Here is a 19129-nt window from a genome sequence, read left to right as displayed (position 1 = left end):
AGGGGGAGAAGAGAGAAAGAAAACTCCCCTGCTCATGGTGGCAGTTGCCAATTTTGGACTTGTAGGGAGATGTCTTCCACCAATGGATCCAGCAAAGAAGTTTTGAGGAAGAACTGCTTCATCCTCCATATTTGATCGAGCAGGGAAATGTCTTCCACAGCTGGATCTAAGAAGAAGTGATTGTTGATGAGTGGGTTCAGCAGGTGCCTATTGATCTTGAAGCTTTTGTCAGTGTCAGCACCTTTGTTGTCCATTGTGGGTGTTTGTTGATCAAATTCATTTGTACCTCCTGCAATATGGTTAGTGCAATGTGGTTCCAAAGAAATGACATGCAGGGGTATACCACCCAATCCCAGTGTAACAGGCTGAACAACAGATAAACTCTCAGAACATGAATCAATTTCAAATTCAGAAACAATATCAACCACAGATTCAGATTCATGTTCAGTGCATGGAGAATAAACATACGAATTTGATATCAAAAATTGATTCTCATCATGCAGAGAGGAAGAATTAAAAACAGACTCATCAACAATACAATCATCAACATACCTATCAACAACATATTCATCAACAGCATAGTCAAAATTAGGTATGTTTACCTCCACTTCCTTGAAGATTGGTAGACTGTGGGGAAATGAAGGTGGTCTACCTGGTTCAGAATTACTGCTTATTTCTGCCTGTTCCTTAAGATCTTTATCAGTCTCCTCAGATGCAAGAGTAAGGACATCTGAAGGTGGGAAAGTAGGTTGCACAGTGGTAAGCTCATAACTCTGCTCCCCATCTCCTATGTGGATGCCACCATCATCATCTGGAATCCAAACAGTCTGAAATGATGACTCTGAATCTTGAGACTGTTCCTCAGTGAGTTGAGTGGCCATCTGCCCTATCTGATCAGTCATACTCTGAATGGCAGCTCCTATTTCTTGCTGGAACTGCATGTTCTCTTGCTGAAACTGAAGGTTCTGCATGGTCATCTGCTCCAACAACTCCTGCAATGTAGGCTCAGAAGTAGAAGGCTGAGGAGCTATTTGGGCAGGAGCATCATATTGCTGACTTTGGTATTGCTGGACTGGTGGAGGTATGAAAGTACTCTGGAATGGTGGTTCTTGATAATGATGCTGTGGAGCATTATACCATTCCAAGGTAGGGTCATTCCATCCAAGACCGTTGCTGTAACCATACTGCACAAGGGAGAATTTGCTCAGAAACTGATGCTCAAGATATCCCCAATCGGTAACGGATCTCAGAGGGAGAGAGTCTTTCCAATCCTTAGCTGCTCCTTGTAATGAATGCGGAAATGCGCTCAAGAAAATGTAATCAAGAGGGACATCTGGAGGCTTCATTGAAGAGCACATGATGTGGAGCTCCTCCAAATGTCTGTGTGGGCATTCTCCTGCAAAACCATGAAACTTAGGCAGCAAATGTATCAGTCCAGGGGTGAGATCGCAATGAAGATCATCCTCCTTAAGTGAAACCGGCTCACAAAGAGCACTCTCAGAAATTAGAGGATGAGTCTTATTGTTCACAACATAGAAATCAGCAGAATATGAATTACAATCAGAGTAACATGCAGAAGGAGAATCATAATCAGAGGCACTAGCAAAACAAGCAGTGTTCACGAAATCAAAATAGGTAGACATGGAAAAAGAAGAATACTAAAAATTACGAAACAAATAAAACACAACACATTTATACATGCAACACGCACACACAAAACAGAACATCACATCACATCACAAGACAAAACACAACACACACAAACACAACAAAAAGACCTAAGACTGAACCGTTGGTCCCCGGCAACGGCGCCATTTTGATGAGAGGGTCGCACCTCCCAACAAAAGTTGTGCATAAAGAATGCAGTATAGACTAGGAAGTGACTCCTAGGTCGTCTCTCAAGGACCAAATGTGGTTCGAGTCTCAGATCAAACACGTAGTGGGGGGTTTGTGAAATATTTTGTGAATGCAAATGACGAAATTAAAAATGAAAATTAAACACAACCGAATACAATTGGAAACATTAAAGTAAATGAAAACATAATGAGGACCGACGGTCCTATAGATGAACGCTTCTACATTGAGATTGAACGGTTTCTAAAGTAAGTGAGGAAATTGGAAATACAGGAAGATAAAAAAAACTGAACGAAATGGACAACATGATAAACGGTAAAACTAGACTCAACAATGCAAAAAAATAAATATTCAAACACAATTAAAATTATTAAAATGCAACACTTAAATTAAAAAGATTAATGCTCATTTCAGTTTGAAATACAATTTCGAAGAAACACCTTAGAAGCGAACAAATAATCAAAGGCATAAATTATAAATGAAGTTGCTAAACCATAAAACACATCTATGGACTTCTTCTCCCGTGAACATGGCATCCGTATGCATTCCAACCATGAATCAACAGTTTTTCCCCAAAATCGAATGAATGCAAAGAAAAGGAATGTAATCACCGATACTTGCTTCTCTTGTGTATTTCCCACTTTTCCTAGCCGTGACCTGCACATTAAAAGAAAAGAGAAAAGAAACGTGTTGTTCTCTTCAAGCTCAACGTGTGCATGCTTCAGCTAACTATGTCCGTGTGTCACCTCCAGCCAAATGAAGTGCAAGATGTAATTTAAGGAAACAAAAACGTTCTCAGTGTGCTAGACTATTCTTCAATCAAATAGTGCGTGAAAAGCAAAATGAAAAGGCAAGAGTGAATTCAGCAACATAAAATTAAAGTGAAGCTATTTTCATTCCACCGTAACAACATTCACACTTTTTTTTTCTTTCTTCCAAAATTAAAATGTTCCCAGCACCTATTCTCTAAGAAAAGAAAAAAAATGAAAACTGAAATGAAAACTGAGAGCTGCTGGAAGAGAGAACCGAGAGAGACCCCCTCGTGGGTGGCTGCTCACTCCAACCTAATTCCCCCCCCCCCTCTGCTGGAGCACTTGCTTTTTTCTTCATCTAGTGAAGCCCCTGGATCGTGGACGTAGCTCTTCATTTCCCTTCTGCACCCCCGCTGCTACCTCTCCATGCTAGGCGTGTATTTTCTTTCTTTCCACTAAATGAAGCCCCTCGATCTAGCCAACAGCGTGCTCCAGCACTTCCAATTCTCCTTCTTTTCTCATTCTAGCACCGCTTCTGTTCAAGCCCAAAATGGGTCCAGCAATGCTTTCTTTCTCCAAAACCAATCACCTCTCTTTTCCAGCTTCCAGGACCTATTCCGCGTGAATCCAAGCCTTGCTGCTGCCCTTGGTGGACTCTTCCGTGTGCTTCTGGACGTAGCCTTTCATTTCCCCAAGTGCACCTTTTCAATTTGCTGGCAGCTGGACCGTGATGTGGAGTGCAGCATGGAGAGCGTGATGGACCTCTTATCTCCGTGTTCACCCCAGTTGGACGTGCTTGCTGTCTTTTTCCAAACCCACATCAAAATTGAATTGCCATGGGCCGTGTGGAAGCTGGCCGTGACACCTCTCCTTCCAGCTGTGAGCTTCCTGGATGCAAGACTTTCCAACGCACACAGCTGGACTGCTTGGACGTGAAGCTGCTGGATCAGCTGGACCGTGAGCTGTTGTGCATGCCAAGTGTGGGCCGCTTCACCTCTCCGTGGCTTCTTCGTGCACCTCCATCTTTGCTGGATACAACCCGTGTTTGGTGCTTGCTGCTGTGTGCACCCCATAATTTAAATCCACACCTCCTCACTCATTTTTAGCTTAAAATAAAATTGATGTGGCATTTTCTTTTCACCTCCAAATGTCCTAAATATTGTCCAATAATTTCCCTACAATTAATAATAAAAATAATTAGCTCAAATAATTCAAATTAATTAAAATAAGAATTTCTGATCAAATTAAGCACAATTAAGAAAAATGGGAAAATACTGGACATTTAAGCACAATTCCCTGATTAAATTCGGTACAATAAGCTAAGTGAAATTGAGAAAATATTGACTCATCAGTCCATACTCAGAAGAAACTGTAAAACAAAGAAGAAAACCCAAATCAATGTCCAAAGCCTTCTTCCCTTCCCTTTCCTTTCTCAGTTCTAATCAATCTCTTTCCCTCTCCTCTCTCAGATCGCACTCGCAATCCAACAATCACCCCTGTCGACAAAAATAAAATTGAATGATGAGTTTTGAAATTGAAGGCAGAGAACCCAAAAACGCAAAATGCAGAGAACCTAAAAACGCAAAACACAGAGAACCCAAAAACCAGAAGCCATCGCTGCCAAAAACGAAACCCTCGCCGCTCCACCATAGTCGCGCCACCATCGCCGCACCATCAGCTCGCCCTTCGGTTCATCCCCTACGAAGGCGAGATCCACCGCCAGCCGCCGGCCGCCACCAACGAAGCCTGAGTCGCGCCTCCAAAAGTGTCGCCAAGCCCCAAATCGAAACCCTAAATCAAAGCCGCGGACAGCGACCGTCACGCCGCGGACAGCGACCGCACGCCACGGACAACCTCCCACCTCCACGAACACGGACCGTCACACCGCGGAGATCAAATCGCGTCTAAACCTGAAAAGAAACAAGGGAAGAAGAGATCTCGCCGCCACCTTGCTCTGACCTCGCCACGACCTCACCATGCCTTGCCTCCACCTCGCCATGCCTCGCCGCCACCTCGCCATGCCTCGCCGCCACCTCACCATGCCTCGCCGCAGTCGCCGCCAACGTTAAGTTGCTTCTGGGTTTCGTAGAGGTGGGAGGATAAGCAAGGGAAAGCGAACGCGTGCTCTGGATGTTGGATGTTGCAAATGAAAGGTTTATGTTGGATGGGTGTGCATTTCGAAAGGTTTATGCCTCGGGTCAGAGGACCGAGGTAATTGAAACCTTTATGCCTCGGTTGGATTAGAGGACCGAGGTAGTAAAAAATTAACCAGTTTTAGGTGCCATGTGGCAGAACATCAGGTCTCGATTTTATTTTTAACCGAGTTAATTTGGTGTTTATGCTTCGGTTTTTTTACAACCGAGGCATATAAATTTGTCGAAATTGCGAAAATGCCACCGCTTCTACATATGCTTCGGTTTTCTAAAAACCGGGGCGTATTACCCGTGTTCTTATCCCTATTTTGTACTAGTGTCTTTATGTTTGGATAGAGTTTGACTTGGCTAGGTGAAAAAAAAATTGATGCTAAATAAATTTTTATATTTATTTCATATTTTTTTTTTTAAAAGTATAAAGTTTTAATTATGTATTATATGAAATATATTGGTCAGCATTATAATGAGAATCAACTTAATGATAGGAGTAACCTGATAGGTAAATAAAATGTAATTGCATTAGTAGTTTAGTTTAGGCCATTTGCATGCATAATTATATTAATTGAATCATTTTATTAAGCATTATAGTTGTTTCGGATCATACAGTTGGATTTTGTGTTTTTTCTTGTTAATAGGTGTTTTGTGAGGGTTAAAATCACAAATCAGGAAGAATAAGTGCTTAAGATGTAAAGGTGAAACCAGAGAGCGTCACAACTGAACTATGGTTTTTTACCCAACCTGTGGATTTGCTTCAGGAGATGTAAACTCAAAACCAGAGCGTTCCATAACTGAGCTGCGATTTTTTCCACAACCTATGGATTTAACTAAGGTGTGCAGAATGGAAACCAGAGAGGTTCACACCCAGATTGTGGATTTTTCCATGAACTGTGGAAACGGTCAGTAATCAACGTCTGATATTACGTGGAATTAAAGATTAAAGAAAAAAGGAGAAAAACAAAAAGGGACAGTTACTGAGAGAAGTAACGGACCAATTCCACTAATTTGGAGGGTGAACGCACGTAGGAGGGCAATATAATGCCACGATTTTGGAGGGGGAAATAGAGGACGGACACGCAGAGGATCCAGAACGCAAATTTCTTCTTCTTCTCCTTGGGGTTTTTGGTGATTTTTATTTTCAGTATGCAGAACTAATTTTGATGGACGAACGCCCGAGGAGATGACGAATGTGCGTGTCGTGAGCTCCTTCGAAGCTTCCTCCAGAGATGAATGCAGCGGAAAATGATAAAAAACTCGAAGAAGAACAAGAAACGGAAGGTTAAATTCGATAGAAACCCTAGAAAAGGGGAAAAGCTCAAAATGAACCGATTAATCGGTTCAAACTCATGATTGAACGGTGGGAAAGCTAGATTGCTCAGTGGAAAGTGGATTAAACGGTAGAAAATCAAAAGAAATGATGGAAGAAGATGGATCTGTGAGGAAAAAGAGGATTACCGTGATGGAAGCAATGGTTCATGATGATGAGAGCTCTCAAGAGAGAGTGAGATGCTCTGGGATGTGCAACGTGAGAGTGAAAGATGTGGATTCTGAGATGTGAAAAAATGAAGATCTGTTTCGTGGTGGAAGAAGACACGAGAATGCAATGCGAAATGAAATGGCGTTTCTAATGCGCGAGAGGAAAACCAATTAAGTGGAATGGAGGAGTTGACGCGTGGTCGAAGAATGAAAGGGAGAGCGCGGACGCATGCTCTAACGAGGTGGCAGTGAAGGAGAGGTAGTGTGGAGGAGAGAAGCACCGTGAAAATGGAAAATGGAAGTGAGAGAGGTGCTTGGAAGGTGGCGAGAGGGAGTCTTTGGACTCTCTAGCCTGACTTTCAAGAGAATAATTTCTGATTTCAGAAAATTCAATTCTCATTAATCTCAAAAGTGAATGATACAGTGATGGAGACGGATATTTATAGTAACCCATGCTCCTTACAAGCTAACCTATAAAAGGTAAAAATACTAAACAAGGACTACGTCGGGCAGGATTACATCATACCCTCCCTCTTAAAAAAAAGATTTGTCCTCAAATCTGGCATCGCCTTATGAAGAAGCTCCACGTAGTCTTGGGAGCAGAGCCATGAAGTGGCCTTATTACTTTAGATCTATTTTTCTTCCTCCTGGATCAAACACGAATCTGCAATACACATCAAATATATCTTCAGTTAATATCAATCCAAGAAAGAAATTTTCTTTAAAGACAAGAGAATAAGAACTTCTAATACTTTGATATGTAATCTTTGAAAATTTTAGAAGTCCAAATTCAATTTTGTCTTGAGTTAAGTGTTTTCTTAAAGATAAGAATAACTCAAGATTTGAATTGTCATATTTTGAAAATGTTTTTATAGAGTATATAATGACAATTGGTTTGAAAGAGAAGTCAATATTTGAAGAATAAACCATGATTGGAAAAGAAGTAAAGATTTGGAAACCTTCCCTTTTAGGTTCCATAGTCTTGGAAAAAATAGAATTTGTCATCAGCAACAATTTCTCCTTCTCTTTCTTCTCTCTTTCTTGCCTTTCTCTCTTTTCTTCTTTTCTCTCTTTTTCTTTTCTTTCTTCTTCTTTTCTTAATTCCTCTCTTCTTCTCTTTTCTCTTTTCTCGTTTTCTTTTCTCTCTCTCTTCTCTTCTTCTTTCCTTTCTTCCTCTTCCTTTCTCTCAATCTCTCTTTCTCTTTTCTTATTCTTGAGTTCTTTAAGTCTTGCCCCAAATTCTAATTCTCTACGAAGAAACCCATGATCATTTAAACGCTCAAGAAATAATTTTCCATCATCAATGCAATCCCTAATTAGTTCTAGGTTTCTTTTAATGCTTGAAGGCACAAACTTTCTTCTCATGCAAGCTTTTAAATCATGCCAATTATGTATGGAGGACTTTCTACCTTTCCTAACATGATATTGTCTTTCATCCCACCACTCACTTGCATGTTCTTCTAACTTAGAGAGATATATGCTAAGGACATAATATTCACTCTCTTCATAAAACCAAGGATTTATTTTATCAATTTCTTTTTCCCAAGCTAGGTATGTTAATGCACCTATGTCTTTACCAAAGGATGGAAGATTCCTAGCTTGTTTAAACATTTCATCAACTTTATCTAACCTAGAAGACCTATATGAACTATAAGAAGACATCTTTGTTTTTAAAAGTTTTCTTAATCTAAAGGGTTCAAAACTTTCACTTAAACAAGTCCCAGGTAAGAGAGGTGAGCTAAAGAGCTGCTTAAGTACCAAGTCTTGCCTTGCCAGAAATGTCTTAGGCTACTAACTAATTACCCCTTAAACTAAAATCACCTTTAGAAACAAAGTACACAACTCAAACAATCACAAATAATTAAACACTAAAAGACTAGACTCTTCGGACTCTAGTGTGAAAAGGCTTAGAGTTTAATCCCTTTTAGCCTAAATCACCCCTAAACGTGAAACATAAAGCAAATCAATATTTAAAGTCTACTCCTATGGTGAGGCTTGTTGCTTTGGCTAACAAGACACACTCACCTGTCTAGCTATACTAAAATTAAAGCAAGTAAAGTTGCCAAGAGTTTGAAAGAGCATCAAGGACTCTTCCAAAGAACTTGGACTTTATAAAAGGCCTTTTTACAAAACAATCTAAAGCTAACATTAGGCTAACACAAGCCTATTACAAACAAATTAAAGAAAACAATTACAAAAAAAAAACTATACTAGGCTGCTACGGTCCTGGTCCACTTCATTCAGCTTTGTTGCTCAACTTTGTTGTTGCTGGAATCAATTCTCTTGAATCTCCTTGCTAGTCTCATCCTACAAACAATTGCACAAAGTTTCTGTCACTTAAAAACCCTTAGCTAAGCAGATTGCACAAAAAAAATATAGGGCAGTAAGAACTTCCCTTTCTCTTGGTTGCACAAGCTTTCTAAACTTTCCATTAAAATTCTGCTGCTGCTCAATTAAACTTGTACACAAATTGAATTCCAATGAAAGCAACTCTGCACAGATAATTCACACCAATTCAGCAGATCATGCAATCCAACAATGAACAATTTAAATCCAAAACAGTTTAAATAGTCAGAAGCAATTAAACTAAATAATTCCCTTTAGTTCAAAGCTTCCACATTAAGTGCTTAGGTTGCTGTTTTCTCAGTAAATTTATGCTCAAGCTAAAGTCTCAAGTATCAGCTCTGCACACATCAAAATCAAACCAGATTCCAATTCAGCAAATCACAACATCCAACAAATTGCAAGCTATAACACAAACAGTTTAAACAAACAGAAGCAATATAGCTAAGCAACTTCCCTAATTAATGCTATTTCTAGTTGTTGGCTTTAGTGGACTTTGTTGTAGGTTCTTCCTCGTGCTCAACTAATCAGCAGATTCATTCTTCACTTGTAGACATCCTACACTGCATTCTTGTAACTGATGCACTAGTTATATGACAACAATTAAATCAGATCTACACAGCTACACCAAAAACAGTAGATACACCACATGATACAATGCAGGAAAAATGAAGAATAAGTTGATTCACAATTAAATGACCAGTATAGCCTGTATAGCAAATCAGTGAATTAAACTGGTCAGAATCAATGGACCAAACTGGTGACAACAATGTTCGAGATTAATCAAAAGTAGCAGACCAATCTGATCAAACCAATGAAATACAATGTGCAGCAGTATGTGCAGAAGTATGTGTAATCAGGAATTGGCAATTAAAACAGTGTTGATACAACAAAATGAAGAAGTTCAAAATGCAATCAGAACAGGTAAAGTAGCAGTGATTCAGCAAACAAATTAAGGTTCAAAATGAATGCAAGAGCATATTAAAATGAGTACAATCACAGCTGCTCTAGTTTGATCACTCAAACTCCTTTTCCTGCACAATGAACAGTCAACAACACAGTTAGATGAACAATGAAATTCTGTATTTCAAATTGCCAAGGAATTAGGCCAAGTCAGCCTTACAAAACTCACAACACTCAGGCTTCTCTTTTGAAATTTAAAGCACATAAATGAAAAGGTTTGGAAGGAAGATTCTCCCTTGGTAGTTCAAGGCTTGAGAGTCTTTCAGACCACCACCACCTAAGATACTACCAAGCACACAAACCTTCTTTCAGATTCCAGAAACCAGAGTGTAACAACTTCTCAATCAAGAATGGCTAAGCTAAGGTCAAAATCAGAAACCAAAACAGAACAGGACAACCATAAAATAATGACAGCACAACAGATCTATTGCTTAAGACAACTCTAGATCAGATGAATAAAGTAATTAAAAGCTTCAAATTAAGATCAGCAGAATAGATTGCACATGTGATAGACAAAACCAGAGTTATCAACCAAGACAAGCAAGAAACAAAGCTTTGAAGAAAGTGAGCACTCAAACTGAACCTAATAATAGCTCTAGAAAAGATTTTAAAAGCAAATAAAAAAAAACCCAAACAAGTTGCATTTGCACCAAATTCAAATTTAGTTCAGAATTGGTTGAAACTGTTCCATAAAATGCCTAAGAGAAAAGGCTTTTCTAATGCATCAGCTTTCATAAAAGTCAATTGCACTGGCTTGTCAGCTTTTTAGAACTATATAAATGTTTCTTTTGAATTGTTTTACATATAAACAGAATGGCCAAGCTTTTGCTGCAATGATAACTCAATTTCAAATGCACCAATTCCACAAATTTCAGAAAAGGCAAACAACTAGCAACTTGTGAATGAAAAATGCCAAAAGTTTGGTGGTTTAAAGAGTGAAAAGGCTTAGGGCAGCTATTAACTCATGGTTTCTTTGCATAATCAGTTTCAAATATCTAAAACAAACTTGTTTGTAAAGCAACTAGATGCAGAAACACACTATCTCAAAATTTGACTTAGTCAGCCCCAAATTACTCAAATTAAGCAACTCTTCAACTCAAATTTTGACTTAATGAATCAAATGACCTTTGAACACTTAAATTGAACCAGAAACAGCAACTCAAACTTGAACAAGACACTAAATCAACGATGAAAGATGTTTAGCAATGATCTATGTGCTAAACCAGATTTGAAACAAAATAACTAGACTCAAGCAAAGCATGTGCAGATCGGCCAATTGCTGCAACAATGTTAAGTTGTGTTCACAACGTGCTACTGATCTAGGCTATGCCTTTCATTGATCTTTGCAGTATGCACTTGCTTTTTAACAGCAGCTCAAAATCCAGAAAAGAATGTAGCAAAAGAATATGGACTAAAACAGTTTCAACTTTAAAGAATAATTGGATTGGCCAATGGATATCTATCAACCAGCTCATTCGTTTGAATGTGTCATTGCTTTTGTGGGTTGATAGAGTTTATACCAAGGCTCAAACACAATTTGACGATCAAATGTACAATTGAAATCAGTTTTAGGACAGATCAAAAACTGCACCAGTTTCAACGAATGCACATGACTATAGACAAGACAGAATATGATGCTCAAATAAAATGACTCAAACAAAAATTTGGACTGATGAAAATGATGAACAATACTCAAAGTAAAGAAAACACACATACACAAAATTATAGAATCCTAAACACAAAACTCATAACAGTGAACATATCAACTTGAAAACATAAACGCAGAAATTGAGATCCAAGAACGAACAAACATATTTGAATCTCATACACAGAAAATAAACTCAACAAACGCGAAATCAACACAAGACAGTAAAGAAATTAACTAACAACGTGAAAATGAAAGAAATTAAACGCACAGTGTTCAACCAGAACATGAATCAAGCAGCGGAATGGAAGAACAAACTCAGGATCAAGACAGAATCAAAACACAAAACTAGAACAAAGACAGAGATGCGAATCAAACTGAAACAAGATTCGAAACAAAGATACTTACCTTTGACGCGTGGACGACCAAAGCTCTGATACCACTTGATGGACGAACGCCCGAGGAGATGACGAATGTGCGTGTCGTGAGCTCCTTCGAAGCTTCCTCCAGAGATGAATGCAGCGGAAAATGATAAAAAACTCGAAGAAGAACAAGAAACGGAAGGTTAAATTCGATAGAAACCCTAGAAAAGGGGAAAAGCTCAAAATGAACCGATTAATCGGTTCAAACTCATGATTGAACGATGGGAAAGCTAGATTGCTCAGTGGAAAGTGGATTAAACGGTAGAAAATCAAAAGAAATGATGGAAGAAGATGGATCTGTGAGGAAAAAGAGGATTACCGTGATGGAAGCAATGGTTCATGATGATGAGAGCTCTCAAGAGAGAGTGAGATGCTCTGGGATGTGCAACGTGAGAGTGAAAGATGTGGATTCTGAGATGTGAAAAAATGAAGATCTGTTTCGTGGTGGAAGAAGACGCGAGAATGAAATGCAAAATGAAATGGCGTTTCTGATGCGCGAGAGGAAAACCAATTAAGTGGAATGGAGGAGTTGACGCGTGGTTGAAGAATGAAAGGGAGAGCGCGGACGCATGCTCTAACGAGGTGGCAGTGAAGGAGAGGTAGCGTGGAGGAGAGAAGCACCGTGAAAATGGAAAATGGAAGTGAGAGAGGTGCTTGGAAGGTGGCGAGAGGGAGTCTTTGGACTCTCTAGCCTGACTTTCAAGAGAGAATAATTTCTGATTTCAGAAAATTCAATTCTCATTAATCTCAAAAGTGAATGATACAATGATGGAGACGGATATTTATAGTAACCCATGCTCCTTACAAGCTAACCTATAAAAGGTAAAAATACTAAACAAGGACTACGTCGGGCAGGATTACATCAAATTTCCTTTTTGTTAGAGAATTGATGTAGTACTTTGATTATAACTTCTGAACCTTTCCAATTGATGTTTTGTTAATTTTAATTTATCTCAGTGTTCTATTTATGCTTTGAATGTCTTTCTCTATGAGCAGTTTCACAATTGGAAAATTGGGGATTGCTTGCGATTGTCAATAGAGCATATTAGAAATTGTCACAATTGGGAAATTGGGCATAGCTAATTAGTTTGCAATTGAGATGGTAATTGTTCTTCATAACTTCATTAAATTATATAACTGGCCTAAGGGATTGGGGGTTAGAATTTGATGAATATGTTTGCCTATCTAAGGGATTAGGGGCAAACAAGCTCTTAATAAACTCAATTAGATAATTATAATTTGCACATCAATTGGGAAGGGTTAAGAATTTATATGAAAGCGTACAAAAATTCAATTCTCTAACATTGTTAATTTTAATTAAATTTTTGTCATTTGTTTATGTTCACTATTTTACTTGAAATTTGGTTGCTCAAAATTATACTAATTAGTAATCTAGTACTCAACTATTTCAATCTCAGAGGACGATATTTAATTACTATAATAACAATTGGTACACTTGCCAAATAGTTTATCAAGTTTTTGGCGCCGTTGCCGGGGATTGATTATTGTTGATATTAGTGATCTAATTGGCTTAAGATTTGAGTTGTAGATTTTAGGGAATTTTTGTTTTTATTTTTGATTTTTTATTTTCAAATTTTATTGTCACGAAATTTCTGTTGCAGTATTGTGTGTTTTTTTAGTTGTTTATGCGAGGTACTGTTGCCCCAGAAGAATTGCTTTACGATTCAGAAATTGAACGCACTACTAGAAGAAGTAGAAGTAGTGCAAGAAGAAGAACGAGAGAAAGAAGACAAGAACAAAGATGAATTGAACAAGAAAAGGAGGCATTAACAATGGCAGACCAACCTGTTAGAAAGACTCTTCGTGACTATTCAATGCCAAATCCTAATAGTTATCAAGGGAGCATTGTGAGACCTCCTATTCAAGCTAACAATTTCGAAATCAAGCCTGCATTGTTGCAAGTCATTCAACAGAATCAATTTGGAGGTGCAAATTTAGAAGATCCTAATTCTCACTTGGAGAATTTTCTGGCAATATGTGATACCTTGAAAATTAATGGAGTTTCAGATGATGCAATTCATTTAAGATTGTTTCCCTTCTTACTACGGGATAAGGCAAAAAGTTGGCTTCAATCACAACCTCAAGGAAGTATTTCTACATGGGAGGATATGGCTACAAAATTTGTAACTAAACACTTTCCTCCTTCCAAGTCAACTAAAATGAGAAACGAGATTACTACTTTTGTGCAGCAAGACACTGAATCTTTATATGAGGCATGGGAAAGATACAAGGAGCTAATTAGGAAGTGTCCACATCATGCCCTACCAGTTTGGTTACAGGTGCAGATATTTTATAATGGTCTTTCACCCTCTTTTAAAGCAATTTTGGATGTAGTAAGTGGAGGATCATTCAATCTCAAAACACCAGAAGAAGCTTTGGAGACTCTTGAGCTAATGGCAAACAACACAGTGAATATGCAGTTTGATCGTCAAAATAGAAAAGCTGGAGTGTTGGAGGTTAATACTTTGGATGCTATCCTAACCTAAAACAAGTTGTTAACACAATAAATCACTGATTTGACTCAGAAGTTGGGAAATATGCAAGCAAATAATGTTAATACAATATCTCCAGTGTGTGACTTTTGTGGAGGAATGCATCAAAATGGTGAATGTCAGGCCACTCAACAAGAGGCACAAGTGAATGTAGTGGGACAACAACAAAATCAGTTTTCCACCAACCTTAATGCAAATTGGAGACATCAACAAACCAGACCTTGGAGCAATCCAATCCAATCTAATCAACCAAAGCCTCCATATCAATATCAAACACAACCTAGCAATCAAGGAAACAAGATGTCTATGTTGGAAAATGCATTAGAGAAGCTAACTATGCAAACTTCTACCTTTGTGGAGCAGACTTCTAATTTCATGAATGAAACAAGGACTAATTTCAAGAACCAGGAGCCTTCAATCAGAAATTTGGAGAATCAAATTGGTCAACTTTCAAGACAGTTCTTAGAGAGATCTCCTGGAACATTTCCTAGTGACACTATACCAAACCCAAGGGAACAATGTAAGGCAATTCAATTGAGAAGTGGAAGAGTGTTAGAGAATGAAAAAAAGGAGTAAGATGGAGAGAGAGAACAATAAAAGAGTTGATGAAACAGTAGAAGAGAGTGAAAAACATGAAGTTGAGAGAAAATGTGAGGAGACGAATGAGGGAGAAAAAAATCCAGAGAGTGGGAGTAAAATGCGGGAGTATGTCCCTACAATTCCATTCCCTCACAGGTTGAAGAAGCAAGAACAAGCGAAGCAATTTGCAAGATTTCTTGATGTCTTTAAGAAGCTCCACATTAATATTCCTTTTGCTGAAGCATTGGAGCAAATGCCAAGTTATGCTAAATTCATGAAAGACTTGTTGTCAAAGAAAAGGAAGCTTCAAGAAGATGAAACAATTATGCTCACAAAGGAGTGCAATGCAATAATTCAACAAAAATTACCTCCTAAGTTGAAGGATCCAGGAAGCTTTGTCATTCCATGTGAGATTGGAAATATAACGGTGGGTATGGCATTGTGTGACCTTGGAGCAAGTATCAATTTGATGCCTTTGTCCATTTTTAAAAGGCTAGGTATTGGAGAAGTGAAGCCTACTATGATAACTCTACAATTGGCAGACCGTTCAATGACTTATCCTTATGGAATTGTAGAAGATGTCTTAGTGAAGGTGGATAAATTTATCTTTTAAGCTGATTTTGTGGTTCTTGACATGGAAGAAGATGCTAAAGTCCCAATTATATTGGGAAGACCATTTTTAGCCACAGGAAGAGCAATGATAGATGTAGAACAAGGTGAATTGATGTTAAGAGTAGCAGATGAAAAAGTAACATTTTCTATAAATGAAGCAGTGAAGCATAAATTAGACAAAGAAGACTGTTTCAGGGCTGAAATAATTGAGTCTCTTGTGTTGGAAGACATACACTGTCATGTGAGGAAGAATCCATTAGAGAGAGCTCTATTGTCAAGAATGGAAGCAAAGGAGTTGAATAAAAAATTGACTGATGAAGAGGTGATGAAGTGTGCTCATCAATTAAAAGTTCTCAAGCCAATATTCAATTCCAAGAGAGGAATAGAAGATCTACACAAGAGTGAGGACGGAGGAGAAGAGACATCCAAGATAGAATTTAAACAACTTCCCTCTCACCTTAAATACATGTTCTTAGATGAGCAAAAGCTAAATCCCATAATTGTGAGCAGTGAACTTACTACCACTAAGGAAGATAAACTTTTAAGGGTTTTGAGAGAGCATAAATCTGCAATAGGTTGGAAAATTGAAGATTTGCAAGGTATTAGTCCTACTATGTGTATGCATAAAATTTATTTGGAAGAGGACTTTAAACCTGTACGTCAACCACAACGAAGACTCAACCCTACTATGAAGGAAGTGGTAAGGAAAGAGGTAATTAAACTTTTGGATGCGGGCATTATCTATCTAATCTCTGATAGTGAGTGGGTGAGTCCTGTTCAAGTTGTACCCAAGAAAGGAGGGATGACAGTAATGAAAAATGAAAATAATGAACTCATTCCTACAAGAAAAGTCACAGGGTGGCAGGTATGTATTGATTATAGAAGATTGAATCAAGCCACAAGAAAGGATCATTTTCCACTTCCTTTTATAGATCAAATGCTAGAAAAATTGGTAGGACATGCATATTATTGTTTTTTAGATGGTTATTCTGGTTACAATCAAATAGCAGTAGCTCCTAAAGATCAAGAGAAGACAACATTTACATGTCCTTATGGAGTCTTTGCCTACAGGAGGATGCCATTCGGTCTCTGCAATGCACCTGCAACTTTTCAAAGGTGTATGTTTTCCATTTTTTCTGATTTGATTGAAAATTGCATTGAGATATTCATGGATGATTTTTCTGTTTTTGGTTCTTCATTTGACTCTTGCTTATCTAATCTGACCTTAGTATTACAAAGATACCAAGAAACTAATTTAGTGTTAAATTGGGAAAAATGTCATTTTATGGTGAGAGAAGGTATTTGTCTTGGTCATCACATTTCTTCTAAAGGTATTGAGATAGATAGAGCAAAAGTAGAAGTAATTGAACAATTACCTCCTCCAGTGAATGTAAAAGGGGTAAGAAGTTTTTTAGGTCATGCGGGTTTTTATAGGCGGTTTATTAAAGATTTTTCCAAGATAGTAAAGCCAATGACTAATCTTCTTGAAAAAGAAGCTCCTTTTGTGTTTGATGAGGCATGTATGCAAGCATTCTTAACCATAAAGAAACAACTTATTTATGATCCTATAATTACAGCCCCTAATTGGTCTTTACCATTTGAAATGATGTGTGATGCTAGTGATTATGCTGTGGGTGCTGTATTAGGACAAAGAAAAGAAAAAGTGTTTCACGTTATATATTATGCTAGTCGTGTTTTGAATGAAGCTCAAAAGAATTATGCCACGACTGAAAAAGAATTGCTTGCAATAGTGTTTGCTTTCGATAAATTTCGATCTTATCTTATTGGGTCTAAGGTTATTGTTTACACTGATCATGCTGCTTTGAGATATTTGTTTGCTAAGCAGGATGCCAAGCCACGATTAATTCGGTGGATTATCTTATTACAAGAGTTTGACTTAGAAATCCGAGATAAGCAAGGTAAGCAAAATTGTGTTGCAGATCACCTGTCAAGATTGAAAGTTAATGACATGAACCAGGATATGAGGCCTATTTCAGAGGAATTTCCAGATGAGAAATTATTAGCTATTACTTCCTTGCCATGGTTTGCAGATTTTGCCAATTTTAAAGCAGGTGGTATAATTCCTCATGGTCTTACTTTTCAACAAAGGAAAAAAATTTCTGCATGATGTTAGATCTTATTTTTGGGATGATCCTTTGTTGTTTAAAAGATGTGGTGATGGTATCATTAGGAGATGTGTCCCTGAAAACGAATTTGAGAATATTCTTTGGCATTGTCATGGGTCAGATTATGGGGGACATTTTAGTGTTGAAAAAACAGCTTCTAAAGTCTTACAAAGTGGATTTATTGGCCTACCCTCTTTAAAGATGCTTATAACTTTATTAAACATTGTGATAGATGCCAAAGGGTAGGAAATATTTCAAAAAGAAATGAGATGCCCTTAAACAATATACTTGAAGTTGAAATTTTTTATGTTTGGGGTATAGATTTTATGGGACCTTTTCCTCTTTCTTTCTCAAACCAATACATATTAGTTGTTGTGGATTGTGTGTCTAAATGGGTAGAAGCTATTCCTTTACCAAGAAATGATGCTAAGGTAGTGGTTTCTTTCACCAAGAAACATATTTTTTCTAGATTTGGGGTACCTAGAGCAATCATTAGTGATGGAGGTTTACATTTTCATAATAAAACATTTGCATCACTTTTGGGAAAATATGGTGTTAGACACAAGATAGCTACCCCGTACCATCCCCAAACCAGTGGACAAGTGGAAATTTCTAATAGGGAGTTGAAGCGAATTTTAGAAAAAGTTGTGAACTCATCTAGAAAAGATTGGTCTAGAAAATTAGATGATGTACTTTGGGCTTATCGTACAGCTTTTAAAACTCCTATTGGAATGTGACCATATCAATTGGTGTATAGAAAATCATGTCATTTACCAGTTGAATTAGAGCATAAAGCATTTTGGGCTATTAAATTGCTGAATTTTAATTTAACAAATGCAGGTGAGAAAAGGCTTTTGCAATTAGATGAATTAGAGGAATTTAGATTACAAGCTTATGAAAATGCTCGAATTTATAAGGAAAGAACAAAAAAATGGCATGATAAAAAACTGTTGCTTAGAGAGTTTGCCCTAGGACAACATGTATTATTATATAATTCTAGGCTTAAATTGTTCCAAGGCAAATTAAAATCTAGGTGGTCAGGTCCTTTTGTTATTAAAAAAGTTTTTCCCTTTGGTACAATTGAAATTTCGGACATTAATTCAGAAAGAAATTTTAGAGTAAATGGTCAAAGATTAAAATTGTATTTAGGAGGTGATATTGAAAAATATAGGACCAGTGTCTCACTTATATCACCACCAAAAAAATAACTAAACTATTTTAAAAAAAAAATTAAAATTTTTAATTTAGAAAAAAATAAACAAATAAAAAAAATAAAAAGAAAGAAGAAGAAAAAATGTTAAATTTAAAACGTAACAGAGGGGGGAATCTGATGCAGTTTCTAGATTACTCTACATTTTTAGGTTTTGCGTTGTTCTTCACCACTGGTAGCCAATTCCTCCACAGCAGATAGCGGCAACCCTAGGTCATAAATTTCGCACACCAGCAAAATGAACCGTAGCCGCCGTCAGTCATCACGTAAGCCTACACAGAGCACCACACTTTCCAACCAGCAACCGCCTCCGAAACGACGTCAACCCAATCGCCGTAATGTTGTTCAACCATCGTCTTCCTCGACGCAACAACTATCTTCAATAATGCCAGAAGTTGAACCAAGTTCAAGCAAACAAGCACATTCTTCACCTGATAACAACTCTTTTGGTATTGTTTTTCAAAATGCAGAACAAAGGCTAAGG

The 19129-nt window shown here is 37.7% G+C and overlaps 1 non-coding gene and 1 pseudogene across 1 annotated transcript; one reads left to right on the top strand and one right to left on the bottom strand.

Annotated features, from left to right (window-relative positions):
- Positions 1-13251: 13251 nt before the first annotated feature.
- LOC148194337 (uncharacterized) lies at positions 13252-17437 on the top strand (annotated as a pseudogene).
- On the bottom strand, positions 13783-13889 carry LOC148194338 (small nucleolar RNA R71). The gene has a single exon (XR_015781809.1). It is a non-coding gene; the product is annotated as a small nucleolar RNA R71 (small nucleolar RNA).
- Positions 17438-19129: the final 1692 nt, after the last annotated feature.

Source organism: Vigna umbellata, chromosome 8 (assembly GCF_029865625.1).
Source record: "Vigna umbellata cultivar VRB3 chromosome 8, Vumbellata_1.0, whole genome shotgun sequence".
Lineage (NCBI taxonomy): Eukaryota > Viridiplantae > Streptophyta > Magnoliopsida > Fabales > Fabaceae > Vigna > Vigna umbellata.
Note: the sequence above shows the minus strand (reverse complement) of the source record. Positions and strands in the feature narration are given on the sequence as shown.